Source organism: Terrapene carolina, unplaced genomic scaffold (assembly GCF_002925995.2).
Source record: "Terrapene carolina triunguis isolate 2854851 unplaced genomic scaffold, T_m_triunguis-2.0 Scaffold786, whole genome shotgun sequence".
In the NCBI taxonomy this organism is placed as follows: Eukaryota; Metazoa; Chordata; order Testudines; family Emydidae; genus Terrapene; species Terrapene triunguis.
The window spans coordinates 40,295-62,236 of record NW_020665137.1 but is presented as its reverse complement, the minus strand read 5'-3'; the positions used below and the strand labels follow the sequence as shown (position 1 = coordinate 62,236).

General features: G+C 47.5%; 1 pseudogene; it reads left to right on the top strand.

The window, feature by feature from the left end:
* The first annotated feature begins 2,121 nt into the window (after positions 1–2,121).
* On the top strand, positions 2,122–9,078 carry LOC112118784 (annotated as a pseudogene).
* Positions 9,079–21,942: the final 12,864 nt, after the last annotated feature.

Sequence of the window (21,942 nt, the reverse complement as noted above, 5' to 3'; positions counted from 1 at the left end):
ACACATCAAAGCCAGAGGCCTCCCCCTGTTTGGGGATCAATAGCCCCCACCTGGTCACAGGAGAGTTGGCTGGATCCTTTTCTTTTCTCCAGCTGGCACGGGATGAGGAGGTTGCTCTGAGTGCAGCGTAGGTCCAGAAGTATCCCAAAGCCCATGATAAATGGTCTCTGTGAGGGGTTGCTTCCCACAGTGCTAAGATGTAACCGCCTCTGGGGTGGGTCCATGGCGGGCATTATTTGCCAGTGATAGGGCATGGAAATTTCTTGCCTATTTTGGCTCTCCAGGCCTTCCATTCTCCTGTTCAAGAGGCATCCCCTAGGGCTCCCTCTGCCTGTGTGACTGACCAGCAGGGGGTGGTGGTAACTCTCTATCCACTTCTCAGACACTGGGAGGTAACACTGTTGTTCTGGGGGCAAGGGGTGTCTGTGTGGGGAGATTTCAGCTGGAGCTGAAGGGGGCATTGTGGTAGGGGGAGGTGTTTGGGTGACTGGGCAGGGGGTACCCTAGTCAGGTTGGTGGGTTCTGGAGGTTTGGGGTTTTGGGGGGGTCGTTCTGATGTGCCCAGCCCTGAGGCTATGGGTCCTGGAGGTGGGTACTGCTGGGGGCCTGTTGGCTGCAGAACAGCGGGGGTGGGTGTCTCTTGGGGAAGTGGGGCAGGGGGTTAGAGGGAGCCTGGTGCTGTGCCAGGGGCTCTGTCTGGGCTTCCCACGCTGGCTCCTGGGATCGTTGCCATGCCCAGTGCACAGAGCTGGGTGGGGGGGGGGGGGGGGTGGAGCTCTGGCACTAGGTCAGGGAATGCAAGGCAAGCAGAGTGAGGGGAAAGATGTATTACTGCACCCTGGATAGAGTCACTTTCCTGTGGAAAAGATGAGAAGCAAACAGAGGAAAATCCAGTTCCTGACTCCATATCCCTCTTGCTGGGGTGTGGCTGCCGTGGGGTCAGTGTCTGAGGGAATCCCCCACAGTGAAGCCTTTAGTTCTGCTTTTTTCTAGCGTTGTGTTCAGAGACTTTCTTATGGGATGGGGGGGAGGGAGAAGGGAGGTTAAAAAGGTCTCTGTGGGCTTAGCCTGGCAGGAGGGGCCAGGTCTACACTGTATAAAGAGATCAAGCCTTCCTCAGCATGGCAGGCTCTAGGGTGTCTGTCTGCAGGGAAAGGGCCTGGGGGAAGTGTGATGTGAAATTAATTAAAGCCTGTTTTGAAACCTCCACAACTGCCCTTCTCACCCTGCCAGGCTGCAGAATAATGTCCATGTTTTGCTCCAGTTCATCCCGTCCTCTCATTGGACAGGGTAGAGAAATGGCAGCAGAGGAGCCAGTTCAGGTAGGTATTATCAGGGGGTTGCTGGTGGGTTTCTGCAGGAGGGAGGGGGGGCAGCAAATACACCGGAGATGGGAAGGTTTGCACAGTCTGGTTTGGAGGTTGGAGCAGGGCAGGAAATGCACAGGGTGGAGAAATAGAGGAGGACAGGGTGTGGCAAACCTGCTGGGAGTTGTTTAATAAGTGGCTTAGATTCTAGGAACAGACCCATGAGGTTCGGTGGTGGAAATGACCTAATTTATTGAACAGAAAATAACCCAGCTACATGGGGCTAGGAAAATTGACCAGACTCGTAGTGCTGAAGCCTGATCTGACTAACCAGTGGCTGCCGTGAGATATGAAAGGGGCACCCACCAGTCAGGCTTAGGGGAGATTCCCCTCCCTTCATATCCAGCTTTTCAGAATGGGGAGGGTGTTGGGCTTCCTACCAGGGAGCTCTCCCTGGACCCTGCTAGGGGCTCCATCTCCTGTATCAGTCTGTGGCTAGTAGGTGTGTGATGGATCCGCTGGGAAAGCGGAGGGGCTCTCTCTTCGTCCCCTCACTCTGGTGTTTCCTGGATGCTCTGAGCAGGGTGGGGGTGGGACTTTGTTGACTGTGATCCACCCAAAGCTTCCATTTGATGGGCTCCTCTTCCCCACGAATACTGGGGCTGTGAGTGGAGCAGCAGGTATTGAGTGTTGGACTCTTGCTATTTCAGGGGCCGGTGACCTTCGAGGAGGTGGCTGTGTATTTCACCAGGGAAGAATGGGCTCTGCTGGACCCCATTCAGAGAGCCCTCTACTGGGATGTCATGCAGGAGAACTATGAGATTGTGACCTCGCTGGGTAAGGGTTACTGTCCCCTTGGTTCTTGGAAGGGGAAATGAAGAGTTAAGGTTCACGCCAGCCCCACAATGCCACCTCTACTCTGTCCTGTTTCAGCATCACCCCAATATGCCACTGACACACCCACTACCGGAGACCCTCCCCTGCTGCAGAACACTTTGGGAACAGAGCACAGGAGAAGTATCGCACAGTGTCAAATATCTCCAGTTTGCTCAAGTAAAACTGAGGGTTAGGTGCGTCATAGAATCATAGAATATCAGGGTTGGAAGGGACCTCAAGAGGTCATCTAGTCCAACCCCCTGCTCAAAGCAGGACCAATTCCCAACTAAATCATCCCAGCCAGGGCTTTGTCAAGCCGGGCCTTAAAAACCTCCAAGGAAGGAGACTCCACCACCTCCCTAGGTAACGCATTCCAGTGCTTCACCACCCTCCTAGTGAAATAGTGTTTCCTAATATCCAACCTGGACCTCCCCCACTGCAACTTGAGACCATTGCTCCTTGTTCTGTCATCTGCCACCACTGAGAACAGCTGAGCTCCATCCTCTTTGGAACCCCTCTTCAGGTAGTTGAAGGCTGCTATCAAATCCCCCCTCATTCTTCTCTTCTGGAGACTAAACAATCCCAGTTCCCTCAGCCTCTCCTCATAAGTCATGTGCTCCAGACCCCTAATCATTTTTGTTGCCCTCTGTTGGACTCTTTCCAATTTTTCCACATCCTTCTTGTAGTGTGGGGCCCAAAACTGGACACAGTATTCCAGATGAGGCCTCACCAGTGCCTCATGGAGAAGTAGGAAGGGCTGGCAGTCCAAGGGCTTGATCAGTCTCGGCAGACACTCCCTCACATCCTGAATTCTAGGGTCAGTCCTAGGACCGATCCTATTCAACTTATTCATAAATGATCTGGAGAAAGGGGTAAACAGTGAGGTGGCAAAGTTTGCAGATACTAAACTACTCAAGATAGTTAAAACCAAAGCAGACTGTGAAGAACTTCAAAAAGATCTCACAAAACTAAGTGAATGGGCAACAAAATGGCAAATGAAATTTAATGTGGATAAATGTAAAGTAATGCACATTGGAAAAAATAACCCCAACTATACATACAATATGATGGGGGCAAATTTAGCTACAACTAATCAGGAAAAAGATCTTGGAGTCAGTGTGGATAGTTCTCTGAAGACATCCACGCAGTGTATAGCGGAAGTCAAAAAAGCAAACAGGATGTTAGGAATTATTTTAAAAGGGATAGACAATAATACAGAGAATATCTTATTGCCCTTCTATAAATCAATGGAAACAATTAATTTAGACCCAATCATTTTAGATGTATATTTGGGATTATTTTTTCCAATGGGCTGCAATATGTGCTATCCTGACATTTAGTACTGCTGAGATCCTGCATTCAGTAATATCCCTGCCCTCCCTTTCTCCACTGAACCCCACCAGCCCATGCCTACTGTTTCCAGCTTCCCCAGGACTCTCACTTTGTCACTGGACTTCTCTGTCAGCAAGAAGCAGCGCTAGGGAGACTTGCCCTCTCTCTGGAGACTTCGATTTCTGGGACATGGATTTAGTTTCTCGGTGTTTTAGGAGCCTCTTTGAAATTGAGTGTCTGTGACGTTAACCACAGTGCAATCTGGACTGTTGAACAGCTGTGTCCCCTCAGTTCCCCAGGCTGGGGTGCCTTTTACACTGCTTTACTGTGAGAACGGCCACCCCTGGGCAGGTAACACAGTCTCCAGCATGTAACTCGCTCCCAGCCACACAGTATTGAGTGCTGCTAGTCAGCGACTCACAAATTCAAGTACACAACAGGAGAATCCCAGAAAATTCCCTGGTCCCAGACTTTCCCCCAGAAATGTGCATCTTGCCCTGTTCAGCACACTACTGAACGATGCAAGCTCATATGAAGTCTGTCATTTCATCAGTGGAAAATGACATGCACCAGCCTTGTTATCCCAAATGGAGTTTCCAACACACTTTAATCCAAACACACTGGTTAGATAAAACAATAAAACAAAATTATTAACTACTGGGAAAAAAAGATTTTAAGTGACTACAAGTAATGAGGCATAAGTCAGAATTGTTTACAAAAGAAATGCAAGATAAAACACAAACTAATGTTTAATTTAAACTAAAACGGATTTAAAACAAATGTTTCTCTCACCATATGCTGAGACAGGCTGGCTTTCCTTTCAGCCAGGACTCCCTCTAACCCGCCCCTGCCGCCCAAGTTCAGTTCTTCAGGAGTTGTCATGAGCAGAGGGAAAGGGGAGAGAGAGAGTCTCATGCATTTTCCTCACCTCTTTTTATAATTCAGTCCTTTGTACTAGAGACAACTTCAGTTCTCAGCTGAGTCATGGTGACAAGCTGTCGTAGATATGAGCTTCAAGTGGTCCCTGTGATGGAATGTAAATGTCTTCTTCACACCTTCCCCCTGCTGGAGAATGGTGATTTGACCATATGTTTGCCTTGCTGTCTCTGAGGAACTTAGGGTTAGGGTTGCAACTTTTTCAGTAATATCATACCGTAAAATCTCATAACTTTACGTACAATGTTGCTACACATTTTAACAGGAGGATATTCAGTAGATTATGTCTTTTCAAATGATACCTCACAAGCCATATGGTGATAAATGGAGGGGAGGGATCTCCCTTTTATAAACACCCAGCCAGCCAGTTTGCTGTAAAATCCCTGTTGGTGTGAGTTCTCTGCTTGCTTTACCTGTAAGGGTTAACAAGCCCACAGGTAAAAGAAAAGGAGTGGGCACCTGACCAAAAGAGCCAATGGAAAGGCTAGAACTTTTTTAAATGGGAAAGTAACTTTCCCTTTGTCTCTTGTTCTCCTTAGAAGGAGACATGGAGTAGCAATGCTGTGCATGGCTTGAAGCAGGTATGAAAATTCATCTTCCATACCTAGAAGAAATCATTTGGATAGGGAATGTTTAGACAGACACAATCAGGTTTATTTTTTATTTTGGCTTTTGGATCTCCTCTGTGCTATCCCAGATGCTTTTGTTTGCTTGTAAGCTTTAAGCTGAACCCCCAAGAAAGCTATTTTGGATTCTTACAAAAATTATTTCTTTTAAGAGCTAGCAAAAGCCTAAGTTCCAGATGTATTGTTTTCCTTTTCAATTTTAATAAAATTTACCTCTTTTAAGAACAGGATTGGATTTTTGGTGTCCTAAGAGGTTTGTGCATGTTGTTTGATTATCTGGTAGCCACAGCTAATTTCCTTTGTTTTCCTTCTCAGCCCTTTTCCGGAGGGGAGGTGAAAGGGCTTGAGGGTGCCCCAGAGGGAGGAATTCTCAAGTGCTCCTTCCTGGGTCCAAGGGTTTGGGGTTTTTTTTGCATCTGGGTGGTGGCAGCATTTACCAAGCCAAGGTCAGAAAAGCTGTAACCTTGGGAGGTTTAATACAAGCCTAGAGTGGCATGAATTAATTTTTAGAATCCTTGCGGGCCCCCACTTTCTGCACTCGGAGTGACAGAGTGGGGATTCAGCCCTGACACATACTATGTACAAAATTGATCATTATTTTGTAGAAGAGTGAACATAGGGGTACAGACTTGCACAGTGTCTGTCTATGTGTTTTCCCAACATATACGTGGGTATTTCAATCCCTCACAAGCAAGGTGTTCGGCATCTTCAAAGACCTGGGGAGCCAGTCCTGGGAATTCACTGGTTTATTAAGTGTGACACTGTATGGAATTAAGAGACACTTTATATTATTATTATTATGAATACCAATATGATAAAATTGCAATGAATTGTGCTAGATGTGCCACATAAGGTGTCAATGAAAATGTTATGATTTTCCAAGCATGTTAATTTTGTTTCTATCTTTGTATCACCTTTGTATTGTGAGTTATAGATATGTAGGGTATATTTGTATTTCCAGACCTGTGCAGTGTGTGACAAAGTTCCTCCTCTATCTTGGTGGGTCCTGTGCTTATTGGCTGATTTTCTTGCCTGAGAGATTCACCATGTGGGTTGGGGAACAACCCAGAGACCTTCCTCTCTGGAAAAACCCACAGTCCAGGTCAATTGGGAGATTTGGGGGGGAACCCAGGCCCGCACTCTACTCCGGGTTCCAGCCCAGGGCCCTGTGGACTGCAGCTGTCTATAGTGCCTCCTGTAACAGCTGCATGACAGCTACAACTCCCTGGGCTACTTCCCCATGGCCTCCTCCAAACACCTTCCTTATTCTCACCACAGGACCTTCCTCCTGGTGTCTGATAATGCTTGTGCTCCTCAGTCCTCCAGCAGCACACCCTCTCACTCTCAGCTCCTTTCACCTCTTGCTCCCAGCTCCTCACACTCACACCACAAACTGAAGTGAGCTCCTTTTAAAACCCAGGTGCCCTGATTAGCCTGCCTTAATTGATTCTAGCAGCTTCTTCTTAATTGGCTCCAGGTGTCCTAATTAGCCTGCCTGCCTTAACTGGTTCTAGCAGGTTCCTGATTACTCTAGTGCAGCCCCTGCTCTGGTCACTCAGGGAACAGAAAACTACTCATCCAGTGACCAGTATATTTGCCCTCTACCAGACTCCTGTACCCCACTGGTCTGGGTCTGTCACAAGTGTTTCTGGGTGACACCCCCAGACATATTGGCATCAGTGCTGCCTAGCCTGTTGAATGGCCCATCCAGGGTCATCAGCTGTACAATGAGCCCATGGAAAGGACCAAGGGGATACACCTATTGAGTCAGCAAGACATGCAGGGGTTTGCCTGTGTACTGAGAACTCCAAGGCTTTTCCATGCCATGTGCTGTGAAGCTTGTGTTTGGGACACAGGAAGTAGAAGCCACACAGCAAAAGGAATATAAAGGGCAGCTGCATCCTCTCCATTTTGTCTTCAATCCCTCTTCCTACCTCTGAATCAACTTCTCTACAAACTGAAGCGTTGAACAAAGAACTGAATAATGTGGATGTGTTCCAGACAGCCTTTCAAGCCAGGAACTCACCAATACTGCTAAGAACCAGATATATAGATTTCTGAATGTATCTGACTGCTTTCCCATTTAACAACTCCCTTCTTCTTTCTTTCTTTTATAATAAACCTTTAGTTTAGATTCTAAAGGATTGGCTGGCATCATAGTAATTTGGGTAAGATCCAAACCTATAGTGACCGGGTAATGTGGCTGACTCTGGGGTCAGAAGAACACTTTGTTTATGTGAGCAGAGTTTTTAAATAACCTCTCATGGTACTGGACCTAGGTGCTGATTGGGAGTCAGAGAACTGGAATGCAATAAAGGGGGCTGTGTGATTTCTTTTTTCAGTTTCTTGATAACCAGTGTGGGGGATCAGAAGCACAGTTTGTGACTGGTCGGTGAATTTAACTTCATTGTTAACCACCAGTTTTGGGAGCATCTGCTCTCCCTTTTTCAGCCTGCCCTGATCTTGGCATTTTCAGTGAGGACTGCCCCAGGCACACTGGGTCACACGAAGTACTGAAGTTAAATTAATAGAGTGTTTTTTATGACACAGTCATATGAAATCAACTGAACTCCTTTATATACTTTCATCTGAGCAGGGTTTCCAGTTTCCAAATCTGATGTGATCTCCCAGCTGGAACAAGGGGAAGTGTCATGGGTCTCAGATCTCCAGGGTTCAGAGGAAAGACAGATCCTGAGAGCTCCCTGCACAGGTGAGGAAATATTAAGCCAACTCAGAATCTGTAAGTGCCTGAAAGAAACATCTGGGATGCCCTACAAAGCCTTTTGGAGGTCTCTCAGTTCATTATTGTCCCTAGCAGGGGTCATATCCTCAGGGTAAATATAGCTCATGGCTTCCTGTAGATCCTAGCAGACACCAGGCAGTAGCTTCCTCCTTCCTCCTGTGAATTTGGATGGGATGTGAAGGCCAAAATGATCCCCTCCTCTCTCCTATTTAGGGGAAGAATTTGGAGGAGTTCAGTTCCTGATTTTTATTTGACCTCTCTCCAGTACTTGTTTTGGTTTGGCGTTCCCCTTTCCATCCCTGTTTGAGGTTTCTGTCTCTATCACAGCAGGTGAAGCAATGGTATGTGACAAAGAGGAGCAGAATTCTCAGCAGGAAAATGTTGAGCAAGTGGATAAACACAGAGCGTTATCGCAAAGATCAAAAAGGAATGTGTCCAGGAGTTATGAGAAGGAAAAATCCCGTGAGATTCAGCACAGACCAGAAAAAGAGCAGGGAAACCAGCCAGGGGAGAAAATGGGTAAATTTATTTCCTGTCGGGGAACTCAGAAGAGCGTCAAGGAAACCGCAACACAGCAGGAAATCCTCATGGGAAAGAGGAAAAATACATGCAGTGAGTGTGGAAAATGCTTCACTCAAAGATCAAATCTTATTCAGCATGAGAGAATCCACACAGGCGAGAGGCCCTATGAATGCAGTGAGTGTGGGAAAACCTTAACTCAAAGATCAGGCCTTTTACTCCATTGGAGAATCCACACAGGGGAGAGGCCCTACGAATGCCATGAGTGTGGGAAAAGCTTCATTAGCAGCTCAGCCCTTTCTAAACATCAGAGAATCCACACAGGGGAGAGGCCCTATGAATGCCGTGAGTGTGGGAAAAGCTTCACTCACAGCTCAGCCCTTTCTAAACATCAGCGAATCCACACAGGGGAGAGGCCCTATGAATGCAGTGAGTGTGGAAAAAGCTTCACTCACAGCTCTCACCTTACTGGGCATCAGAGAATCCACACTGGAGAGAGGCCCTATGTATGCAGTGAGTGTGGGAAAACCTTCAATCACAGCTCGCACCTTATTGGGCATCAGAGAATCCACACAGGAGAGAGGCCCTATGAATGCCATCAGTGTGGGAAAAGCTTCACTCACAGCTCAGCCCTTTCTAAACATCAGAGAATCCACACACGGGAGAGGCCTGAGGAACCACCTGGTCAACATCCTGTACAGTAGACAGGAGAAGATCAAGAATGAGCTCTCAAAACTGGAGACTCTCATACAAAACCAACCTTCCACACAAACTTCCACGTGGCTGGACTTTACAAAAATGAGACAAGCCATTTACAATGCACACTTCACTTCTCTACAGAGGAAAAAGGACAGTAAACTATCTAAACTCCTACCTGCCACAGGGGGCTACAACAGTGGTAACCTCAACTCACCTAACAAGATTGTTAATCTATCCAACCACACACTTAGTCTGGCAGAAGAGTCTGTCCTATCTCGGGGACTCTTTCTGTCCCACCATCCCCACAAACATGATACAGTTCTGTGGTGATCTGGAAGCCTACTTTCGTCATCGCCGACTCAAGGAATATTTTCAATGCACCACTGAACAGTGCACTGGCCCACAGGAACCCTCCTACACTACAAGAAGAAGAACTCTGCGTGGACTCCTCCTGACGGTCGAAATGACAGACTGGACCTCTACATAGAGTGCTTCCGCAGATGTGCACAGGCTGAAATTGTGAACAAACAACAAGGAGTCTGGTGGCACCTTAAAGACTAACAGATTTATTTGGGCATAAGCTTTCGTGGGTAAAAACCTCACTTCTTCGGATGCAAGGTTTTTACATCCGAAGCAGTTTCTCCTCCCTTGGTGTTCACACCTCAACTGCTAGCAGAGCACCTCACCCTCCCTGATTGAACTGACCTCGTTATCTCCATACTGATTTATACCTGCCTCTGGAAATTTCCATTACTTGCATCTGAAGAAGTGAGGTTCTTACCCACGAAAGCTTATGCTCCCAATACTTCTGTTAGTCTCAAAGGTGCCACAGGACCCTCTGTTGCTTTTTACAGATTCAGACTAACACGGCTACCCCCTGATACTTGAACAAACAACATCACTTGCCCCATAACCTCAGCCATATAGAACGCAGTGCCATCCACAGCCTCAGAAACAACTCTGACATAATCAAAGGGGCTGACAAAGGAGGTGCTGTAGTCATAATGAACAGGTCGGATTATGAGCAGGAGGCTGCCAGGCAACTCTCCAAGACCACATTCTACAGGCCACTATCCTCTGATCCCACTGAGGAATACCAAAAGAAACTACACAATCTGCTCAAGAAACTCCCGGCTACAGTACGGGAACAAATCTACACGGGGACACCCCCAGAGCCCCGACCAGGGGTATTCTATCTGCTACCCAAGATCCATAAACCTGGAAACCTTGGATGTCCCATCATCTCAGGCATTGGCACTCTTACAGCAGGATTATCTGGCTATTTGGACTCTCTCCTCAGACCCTATGCTACCAGCACTCCCAGGTATCTTCGAGACACCACCGACTTCCTGAGGAAACTACAATGCATTGGTGTTCTTCCTGAAAACACCATCCTGGCCACCATGGATGTAAAAGCGCTTTACACCAATATTCCACATGAGGATGGACTACAAGCTGTCAGGAACAGTAGCCCTGATGAGGCCACAGCATGCCTGGTGGCTGAGCTTTATGACTTTGTCCTCACCCACAACCATTTCAGATTTGGGGACAACTTATACCTTCAAGTCAGCGGCACTGCCATGGGTACCCGCATGGTCCCACAGCACGCCAACATTTTTATGGCTGACTTAGAACAACGCTTCCTCATCTCTCGTCCCCTAGCGCCCCTGTCAAGGCTGTATCCCTACTTTGAACTTTTAGGGTACAAATGTAGGGGCCTGCATGAGGACTCCTAAGCTTAACTACCAGCTTAGTTCTGGTCCGCTGCCACCATCTCAAAGCTAATTCCCTTCCCTGGGTAGCCTTGAGAGACCTTCACCAATTCCCTGGTGAATACAGATCCACACTCCTTGGATCTTAAAATAAGGAGAAATTGACCCTTCCCCCCTCCTTCCTTTCACCAACTCATGGTGAATACAGATCCAAACCCCCTTGGATCTTAAAACAAAGAGAAATCAATCAGGTTCTTAAAAAGAAGGCTTTTAATTAAAGAAAAAGGTAAAAATCATCTCTGTAAAATCAGGATGGAAAATAACTTTACAGGGTAATCAAACTTAAAGAGCTCAGAGGACCCCCCTCTGTCTTAGGTTCAAAGTACAGCAAACAAAGATAAACACTCTGGTAAAAGGTACATTTACAAGTTGAGAAAACAAAGTAAATCTAAGACGCCGTGCCCGGCTTTTTACTTACAAGTTTGAAATAGGAGAGACTTGGTTAGAAAGATGGGGAGAACCTGGATTGATGTCTGGTCCCTCTCAGTCCCAAGAGCGAACCCACTTAACAAAGGACACAAAACAAAAGCCTTTCCCCCCCCAAGATTTGAAAGTATCTTGTCCCCTTATTGGTCCTTAAGGTCAGGTGTCAGCCAGGTTACCCGAGCTTCTTAACCCTTTACAGGTAAAAGGATTTGGAGTCTCTGTACACAGAAGAGCTGTTACCCTTCCCTTTATATTTATGACAGCCCCTCCTCTACTTGCACTACATTGATGACATCTTCATCATATGGACCCACGGAAAGGAGGCCCTTGAAGAATTCCACCTGGATTTCAACAATTTCCACCCCACCATCAACCTCAGCCTGGACCAGTCCACACAAGAGATCCACTTCCTGGACACTACAGTGCAAATAAGTGATGGTCACATAAACACCACCCTATACCGGAAACCTACTGGCCGCTATACTTACCTACATGCCTCCAGCTTCCATCCAGGACACATCACATGATCCATTGTCTACAACCAAGCCCTAAGATACAACCAAATTTGCTCCAACCCCTCAGACAGAGACAAACACCTACAAGATCTTTATCAAGCATTCTTAAAACTACAATACCCACCTGGGAAAGACAGGTACCCAGAAATCACCTACTACAGGACAGGCCCAACAAGGAAAATAACAGAACACCACTGGCCATCATGTACAGCCCCCAGCTAAAACTTCTTCAGTGCACTATCAACGATCTACAACCTATCCTGGAAAATGATCCCTCACTCTCACAGACCTTGGGAGGCAGGCCAGTCCTTGCTTACAGACAACCTCCCAACCTCAAGCAAATACTCACCAGCAACTACACACCACACCAACCAGGAACCAAACCCTGTTACAAACCCCAGTGCCAACTCTGTCCCCATATCTACTCTAGCGACACCATCAGAGGACCCAACCACACCATCAAGGGCTCATTCACCTGCACATCTAAATTTAAATTAATGGAGATATCGTATCTTCTAGAACTGGAAGGGACCCTGAAAGGTCATCGGGTCTAAACCCATAATTAAGGTTTTTTTGGGGGAGGGGGGGAGGGATAGCTCAGGGGTTTGAGCATTGACCCCCTAAAGCCAGGGTTGTGAGCTCAATCCTTGAGGGGGCCACTTAGGGATCTGGGGCAAAATCAGTACTTGGTCCTGCTAGTGAAGGCAGGGGGCTAGACCCGATGACCTTTCAGGGTCCTTTCCAGTTCTAGGAGATCGGATATCTCCATATATTATTATTATTATTATTATTATACCTCATTATCGCTACTGATATGTTGTGTGGTTGGTGAAGAATTCTACACCAGAGAAGTGTAAAATTACTCCAAGTAAGGTCAAAGATTTGACAAGAACTCAGGTAGAAATTGCAGGTACTGGTGGTTGATTTTCATCCCAGAGATGGAAGCTATGGTGACCTGTGGCCCAGGTAAACTATTTTTAGAACACTGCTCCCTATTTAAGTGGCATTGATCACACTCCTAAAGGATGCCATGATTAAATTGGGAACAACTGTCTTTTACCATTTGGATCCAAAGTTTCATGAAGCACAGAGAATCATAGAAGATTAGGGTTGGAAGAGACCTCAGGAGGTCATCTAGTCCAACCCCCTGCTCAAAGCAGGACCAACACCAACTAAATCATCCCAGCCAAGGCTTTGTCAAGCTGGGCCTTAAAAACCTCTAAGGATGGAGATTCCACCACCTTCCTAGGGAACCCATTCCAGTGCATCACCACCCTCCTAGTGAAAAAGTTTTTCCTTATATTCAACCTAGACCTCCCCCCCCGCAACTTGAGACCATTGCCCGTTGTTCTGTCATCTGCCACCACTGAGAACAGCTGAGCTCCAACCTCTCTGGAACCACCCTTCAGGCAGTTGAGGCCTGCTATCAAATCCCCCCACACTCTTCTTTTCTGCAGACTAAACAAGCCCAGTTCCTTCAGCCTCTCCTCACCAGTCATGTGCCAGCCCCCTAATCATTTTTGTTGCCCTCCTTTCTCTAATGGGAGGCCCAAAACTGGATGCAATAATCCAGATGTGGCTTCACTAGTGCCAAATAGAGGGGAATAATAACTTCCCTCGATCTGCTAGCAATGCTCCTACTAATGCAGCCCAATATGCTCTTAGCCTTCTTGGGAACAAGGGCACACTGTTGACTCATATCCAGTTTCTCATCCACTATAATCCCCAGGTCCTTTTCTGAAGAACTGCTGCTTAGCCAGTCGGTCCCCATCCTGTAGCGGTGCATGGGATTCTTCCCTCCTAAGTGCAGGACTCTGCACTTGTCCTTGTTGAACCTCATCAGATATCTTTTGGCCCAATCCACTAATTTGTCTAGGTCAGTCTGGACCCTGTGCCTACTCTCCTGCGTATCTGCCTCTCACCCCAGCTTAGTGTCATCTGCGAACTTGCTGAAGGTGCAATCCATCCCATCATCCAAATCATTAATAAATATGTTGAACAAAACCGGCCCCAGGACTGACCCCTGGGGCACTCCGCTTAATACTGGCTGCCAACTAGACATTGAGCCATTAATCACTACCCATTAAGCCTGACAATCTAGCCAGCTTTCTATCCACCTTATAGTCCATTCATCCAATCCGTACTTTTTTAACTTGCTGACAAGAATACTGTGGGAGACCATATCAGAAGCTTTGCTAAACTCAAGATATATCACATCCACTGCTTTCTCCATATCCCCAAAGCCAGTTATCTGATCATAGTAAGCAATGAGGTTGGTCAAGCATGACTTGCCCTTGGTGAATCCATGTTGACTGTTCCTGATCACCTTCCTCTCCTCCAAGTGCTTCAAAATGGTTTCCTTGAGGACCTGCTCCATGATTTTTCCAGGGACTGAGGTGAGGCTGACCGGTCTGTAGTTAGTTCCCTGGGTTCTCCTTCTTCCCTTTTTTAAAGATGGGCATTATATTTGCCTTTTTCCAGTCATCCTGGACCTCCTCTGATCGCCATGAGTTTTCAGAGATAATGGCCAATGGCTCTGCAGTCACATCAGCCAATTCCCTCAGCATCCTCAGATGCATTAGATCTGGACCCATGGACTTGTGCATATCCAGCTTTTCTAGTCCTTAACCTGTTCTTTCACTACTGAGGGCTGCTCACCTCCTCCCCATACAGTGTTGCCCACGACAGCAGTGTGGGAGCTGACTTTGTCTGTGAAGACCGAGGCAAAAAAAAAAACCATGGAATACTTCAGCTTTTTTCACATCATCTGTCTCTAGGTTGCCTCCCCCATTCATTAAGGGTCCCACACTTTCCCTGACCTTTTTCTTGTTACTAATATACCTGTAGAAACCCTTCTTGTTACCCTTCACATCCATTGCTAGCTGCAACTCCAGTTGTGTTTTGGCCTTCCTGATTACACCCCTGCATGCTCGAGCAATATTTTTATACTCCTCCCTAGTCATCTGACCAAGTTTCCACTTCTTGTAAGCTTCCTTTTTGTGTTTAAGCTCAACGAAGATTTCACTGTTAAGCCAAGCTGGTCGCCTGCCGTATTTGCTATTCTTTCTGCACATTGGGATGGTTTGTTCCTGTGCCCTTAATAAGTCTTCTTTAAAATACAGCCAGCTTTCCTGGACACCTTTCCCCCACATCTTAGCCTCCCAGGGGATCCTGCCCATCAGTTCCTTAATGGAGTCAAAGTCTGCTTTTCTGAAGTTCAGGGTCCGTATTTTGCTACTCTCCTTTCTTCCTTTTGTGAGGATCCTGAATTCAACCATCTCATGGTCACTGCTGCCCAGGCTGCCACCCACTTCTACTTCCCCTACCAATACTTCCCTGTTTGTGAGCAGCAGGTCAAGAGGAGAACGGCCCCTGGTTGGTTTCTCCAGCATTTGCACCAGGAAATTTATCCCCAACACTCTCCAAAAACTGCCTAGATTGTCTGTGCACTGCTGTATTGCTCTCCCAGCAGATGTCAGGGTGATTGAAGTGCCCCACGAGAACCCGGGCCTGTGATCTGGAAACTTCTGTTAGTTGTCCGAAGAAAGCCTCGTCTACCTCATGCTCCTGGTCCAGTGGTCTATAGCACACACCCACCACAACATCACCCGCGTTGCTCTCACTTCTCAACTTAACCCAAGGACTCTCAACTGGCTTTTCTCCAGTTTCATACTGGAGCTCTGAGCAATCGTACCACTCTTTTACATACAGTGGAACTCCTCCACCTTTCTTCCCCTGCCTGTCCGTCCTGAACAGTTTATACCCATCCATGTCAGTGCTCCAGTCATGTGAACTGCCCCACGAAGTCTCTGATATTCCATTCACATCATAGTTCTTTGACTGTGCCAAGACTTCCAATTCTTCCTGCTTGTTTCCAAGGCTTCTTGTGTTCATTTACATGCACCTAACATAACTAGCCGATTGCCCTGCTTTCTCAGTATGAATCAGGAGGCCCCCCCATTGCATCCTCCTCCTTGTGTTTCCTCCAGTATCCCACTTACCTCAGGGCTTAGGTCACCATCCCCTGGTGAACCTAGTTTAAAGCCCTCCTCACTAGGTTAACAAACCTTGTCTGTGAAGATGCTCCTCCCTCTTTTCGTTAGGTGGATCCCATCTCTTTCTAGCAATCCTTCTTCCCGGAACATGCCATGGTCGAGGAATCCAAAGCCCTCTCTCCGACACCACCTGCGTAACCACGCATTTACCTCCACAATTCGACGGTTCCTACCTAGGCCTTTTCCTTCAACAGGGAGGATGAACGAGAACATGACTTTCACCTCAAACTCCTTTATCCTTCTTCCCAGAGCCATGTAGTCTGCAGTGACCCGCTCAAGGTCATTCTTGGCAGTTTCGTCAGTGCCCCATGGAGAAGTAGGAAGGGCTGGCAGTCCAAGGGCTTGATCAGTCTCGGCAGACACTCCCTCACATCCTGAATTCTAGCTCCAGTCAAGCAGCACACTTCTCGAGTCTCTCAGTCTGGTCAGCAGATAGATGACTCTGTCCCCTTTAGGGAAGAGTCCCCAACCACCACCACCCGTCTCCTCCTCTTGGGAGTGCTGGTCGTGGAACCCCCATCCCTAGGACAATGCATCTCATGCCTTCTGGTCGATGAGGTCTCCTTCTGATTCCTAGATTACTCTTCCAAATCATTCTCGCAGTAGAACCTGTGCAGAGCGCCTGAAAATGGTTTCTTACCTCTATCTGCATTGGGGATACATGGGTTCTCCTCATTCTTCTTCTGGAGGTCACACGGTGCCAGTTTTTCCCCCCATTCTGCACTGCCCTCTCTGATTCTTCGGCATGTTGTCCCTCCAGAACCAAACACTGACTTCTGTCCAGGAAGTCTTCATTTTCTCTGATGCAACACAAGGTTCATACTTGCGTCTCTAGTCCTATAACCTTCTAATAGGGAGACCAGTTTGCACTTTTTACAGACAGTCGCTTCTGTCCTCTGGGAGAGAGACAAACATGGCACATCCTGTGCAGGTTACAACAATTGATCGCTCAGTATCCATGTCTTCCTTCTAAAAGTGTCCTCAGATGTTGTATTTACTTCTCACAGAAGCCTGAAATGCAAAAGCACTCTGTGGGAACTCCCCCCAGGCAAACTTCCAGGCAACAACTGATTCCTTCAGAGCCGTTCCATGCCTATGGGTTCCAGTCTGGCTGCCTTGTTGGACAAGAAGCACTTCCATGCTGGGCAAATGGTGGTAGCCAGTGAGGAAATATATCAGATTGCAGGAAACGTGAGTGCTGAATCCAGAGTCTGTGGTTTGGTCTCTTAATTTTGCTATTAAGTCTAATTCATTTGTATCATTTCTCCACCTCCTGCTACTTTGAAAGATTAGAAAGTGTGAAAATAGAGCACAGGTGGTTTTTCTCATGAATCATAGAATCATAGAATATCAGGGTTGGAAGGGACCTCAGGAGGTCATCTAGTCCAACCCCCTGCTCAAAGCAGGACCAATTCCCAACTAAATCATCCCAGCCAGGGCTTTGTCAAGCCAGGCCTTAAAAACCTCCAAGGAAGGAAACTCCACCACCTCCCTAGGTAACGCATTCCAGTGCTTAACCACCCTCCTAGTGAAATAGTGTTTCCTAATATCCAACCTAGACCTCCCCCACTGCAACTTGAGACCATTACTCCTTGTTCTGTCATCTGCCACCATTGAGAACAGCCGAGTTCCATCCTCTTTGGAACCCCCCTTCAGGTAGTTGAAGGCTGCTATCAAATCCCCCCTCATTCTTCTCTTCTGGAGACTAAACAATCCCAGTTCCCTCAGCCTCTCCTCATAAGTCATGCGCTCCAGACCCCTAATCATTTTTGTTGCCCTCCGCTGGACTTTTTCCAATTTTTCCACATCCTTCTTGTAGTGTGGGGCCCAAAACTGGACACGGTACTCCAGATGAGGCCTCACCAATGTCGAATAAAGGGGAACGATCACGTCCCTCGATCTGCTGGCAATGCCCCTACTTATACAGCCCAAAATGCCGTTAGCCTTCTTGGCAACAAGAGCACACTGTTGACTCATATCCAGCTTCTCGTCCACTGTGACCCCTAGGTCCTTTTCTGCAGAACTGCTACCTAGCCATTCGGTCCCTAGTCTGTAGCTGTGCATGGGATTCTTCCGTCCTAAGTGCAGGACTCTGCACTTGTCCTTGTTGAACCTCATCAGGTTTCTTTTGGCCCAATCCTCTAATTTGTCTAGGTCCCTCTGTATCCGATCCCTACCCTCTAGTGTATCTACCACGCCTCCTAGTTTAGTGTCATTGGCAAACTTGCTGAGAGTGCAGTCCACACCATCTTCCAGATCATTAATAAAGATATTAAACAAAACCGGCCCCAGGACCGACCCTTGGGGCACTCCGCTTGAAACCGGCTGCCAACTGGACATGGAGCCACTGATCACTACCCGTTGAGCCCGACGATCTAGCCAGCTTTGTATCCACCTTACAGTCCATTCATCCAGCCCATACTTCTTTAACTTGACAGCAAGAATACTGTGGGAGACTGTATCAAAAGCTTTGCTAAAGTCAAGGAATAACACATCCACTGCTTTCCCCTCATCCACAGAGCCAGTTATCTCATCATAGAAGGCAATTAGGTTAGTCAGGCACGACTTCCCCTTGGTGAATCCATGCTGACTGTTCCTGATCACTTTCCTCTCCTCTAAGTGTTTCATAATTGATTCCTTGAGGACCTGCTCCATGATTTTTCCAGGGACTGAGGTGAGGCTGACTGGCCTGTAGTTCCCCGGATCCTCCTTCTTCCCTTTTTTAAAGATGGGCACTACATTAGCCTTTTTCCAGTCACCCGGGACCTCCCCCGATCGCCATGAGTTTTCAAAAATAATGGCTAATGGCTCTGCAATCTCATCCGCCAACTCCTTTAGCACCCTCGGATGCAGTGCATCCGGCCCCATGGACTTGTGCACGTCCAGTTTTTCTAAATAGTCCCGAACCACTTCTTTCTCCACAGAGGGCTGGTCACCTTCTCCCCATATTGTGCTGTCCAGTGCAGCAGTCTGGGAGCTGACCTTGTTTGTGAAGACAGAGGCAAAAAAAGCATTGAGTACATTAGCTTTTTCCACATCCTCGGTCACTAGGTTGCCTCCCTCATTCAGTAAGGGGTCCACACTTTCCTTGACTTTCTTCTTGTTGCTAACATACCTGAAGAAACCCTTCTTGTTACTCTTAACATCTCTTGCTAGCTGCAACTCCAAGTGTGATTTGGCCTTCCTGATTTCACTCCTGCATGCCTGAGCAATATTTTTATACTCCTCCCTGGTCATTTGTCCAATCTTCCACTTCTTGTAAGCTTCTTTTTTGCGTTTTAAGATCAGCAAGGATTTCACTGTTTAGCCAAGCTGGTCGCCTGCCATATTTACTATTCTTTCTACACATCGGGATGGTTTGTTCCTGCAACCACAATAAGGATTCTTTAAAATACAGCCAGCTCTTCTGGACCCCTTTGCCCTTCATGTTATTCTCCCAGGGGATCCTGCCCATCTGTTCCCTGAGGGAGTCAGTCTGCTTTTCTGAAGTCCAGGGTCCGTATTCTGCTGCTCTCCTTTCTTCCCTGTGTCAGGATCCTGAACTCGACCATCTCATGGTCACTGCCTCCCAGGTTCCCATCCACTTTTGCTTCCCCTACTAATTTTTCCCTGTTTCTGAGCAGCAGGTCAAGAAAAGCTCTGCCCCTAGTTGGTTCCTCCAGCACTTGCACCAGGAAATTGTCCCCTACATTTTCCAAAAACTTCCTGGATTGTCTGTGCACCGCTGTATTGCTCTCCCAGCAGATATCAGGGTGATTAAAGTCTCCCATGAGAACCAGGGCCTGCGATCTAGCAACTTCTGCTAGTTGCCAGAAGAAAGCCTCGTCCACCTCATCCCCCTGGTCTGGTGGTCTATAGCAGACTCCAACCACGACATCACCCTTGTTGCTCACACTTCTCAACTTTATCCAGACACACTCAGGTTTTTCTGCAGTTTCATACCGGAGCTCTGAGCAGTCATACTCCTCTCTTACATACAACGCAACTCCCCCACCTTTTCTGCCCTGCCTGTCCTTCCTGAACAGTTTATATCCATCCATGATAGTACTCCAGTCATGTGAGTTATCCCACCAAGTCTCTGTTATTCCAATCGCATCATAGTTCCCTGACTGTGCCAGGACTTCCAGTTCTCCCTACTTGTTTCCCAGGCTTCTTGCATTTGTGTATAGGCACTTAAGATAACTCATTGATCGTCCCTCTTTCTCAGTATGAGACAGGAGTCCTCCCCTCTTGCGCTCTCCTGCTCGTGCTTCCTCCCAGGATCCCATTTCCTCACTTACCTCAGGGCTTTGGTCTCCTTCCCCCGGTGAACCTAGTTTAAAGCCCTCCTCACTAGGTTAGCCAGCCTGCTGGCGAAGATGCTCTTCCCTCTCTTCGTTAGGTGGAGCCCGTCCCTGCCCAGCACTCCTCCTTTTTGGAACACCATCCCATGGTCGAAGAATCCAAAGCCTTCTCTCCAACACCACCTGCATAGCCATTCGTTGACTTCCACGATTCGACGATCTCTACCTAGGCCTTTTCCTTGCACAGGGAGGATGGACGAGAACACCACTTGCGCCTCAACCTCCTTTATCCTTCTTCCCAGAGCCACGTAGTCTGCAGTGATCCGCTCAAGGTCATTCTTGGCAGTATCATTGGTGCCCACATGGAAAAGCAGGAAGGGGTAGTGATCCGAGGGCTTGATGAGTCTCGGCAGTCTCTCCGTCACATCGTGTATCCTAGCTCCTGGCAAGCAGCAGACCTCTCGGTTTTCCCGGTTGGGGCGGCAGATAGATGACTCAGTCCCCCTGAGGAGGGAGTCCCCGACCACCACCACCCTCCTCCTCCTCCTCTTGGGAGTGGTGGTCGTGGAACCCCCATCCCTAGGACAGTGCATCTTTTGCCTTCCAATCGGTGGAGTCTGCTTCTGCTCCCTTCCCTCAGATGGGTCATCTACTCCACTCTCCGCATTAGTACCTGTAGAGAGAACATGGAAACGATTGCTCACCTGTATCTCCATTGCTGGTACATGGACTCTCCTCTTTCTCCTTCTGGAGGTCACATGCTGCCAAACTTCTTCATCATCCGTCTGCGCCTGCTCTGAATCTTCAGAACATTGTGACCGTAGAAGCATCTCCTGACGTCTGTCCAGGAAATCTTCATTTTCCCTTATGCAATGCAGAGTCAATACTCGTTTCTCCAGACCTCGAACCTTCTCTTCCAATATGGAGACCAGCTTGCACTTGGTACAGACAAAGTCGCTTCTGTCCTGTGGAAGAAAGACAAACATGGCACAACCTGTGCAGGTTACAACAGCTGATCGCTCACCTTCCATATCACCTTCCTCTTAAGAGCTTTCTCACCTGTTGCAAGAACTACTCAGAGAAACCTGCAGATGAAAGCCTCAGTGAGCTCTCCCCAGGCAAACTCCCTCTGTTAGCCTCTGCTGTTCGCCGCTCAGCTGGTTCGCTGCTGACTGCCCTTATATACCAGTCAGGCCCACTCAAGGCCCACCTGGAACAAAGCACTCCCAATTCACACTTTTCAAACAAACAAGCAAGCAATCAAGCACACGGTCAAACTGACAAACTGTCCGAGCAACAGACACTCAGATACTCACCAACACAGCCCCCCTAATGCAACACTTAGCATACCTCCTCTCGGACAGCTCCCAGGCAAACTCCCTCTGTTAGGGAGCCTTCCCACGTAGTGTCATGATGCAGCCTTCCCACGTAGTGTGAGACCTCTTCCACCCACACTTCTGGGAGAAGACCCAGGAAGAAGTGAACTAACAGAAATGGAAGGCTTCTAGGTTATTTTAGCATGTGACTTCACACAAAGCTGACGGGGTGGAAATGGGAATTAAGAGAAAACTGCCCTATTGGTTTATATTTTGTAATCGTTGAATAAGTTGTTACCAGCAACAATGAAATTAAACATCAAGTTAATTAGTGTAACATAAGAGGCTGGTTATGTGATAACTTTCAGTGTTACAATATAATTCAGGGTTTCTTCTAGTTCTCTCCCTGCCTCCTCCTACTATATAGGAAATAGTGGCTAATCCTGAAATTAAAACCTCACTCCAATGAAATTAGAGTGGGGGAATATGTGAGAGAAATAGCATGTACGAGAATAGAGACCCAGGATAGACTGTAAT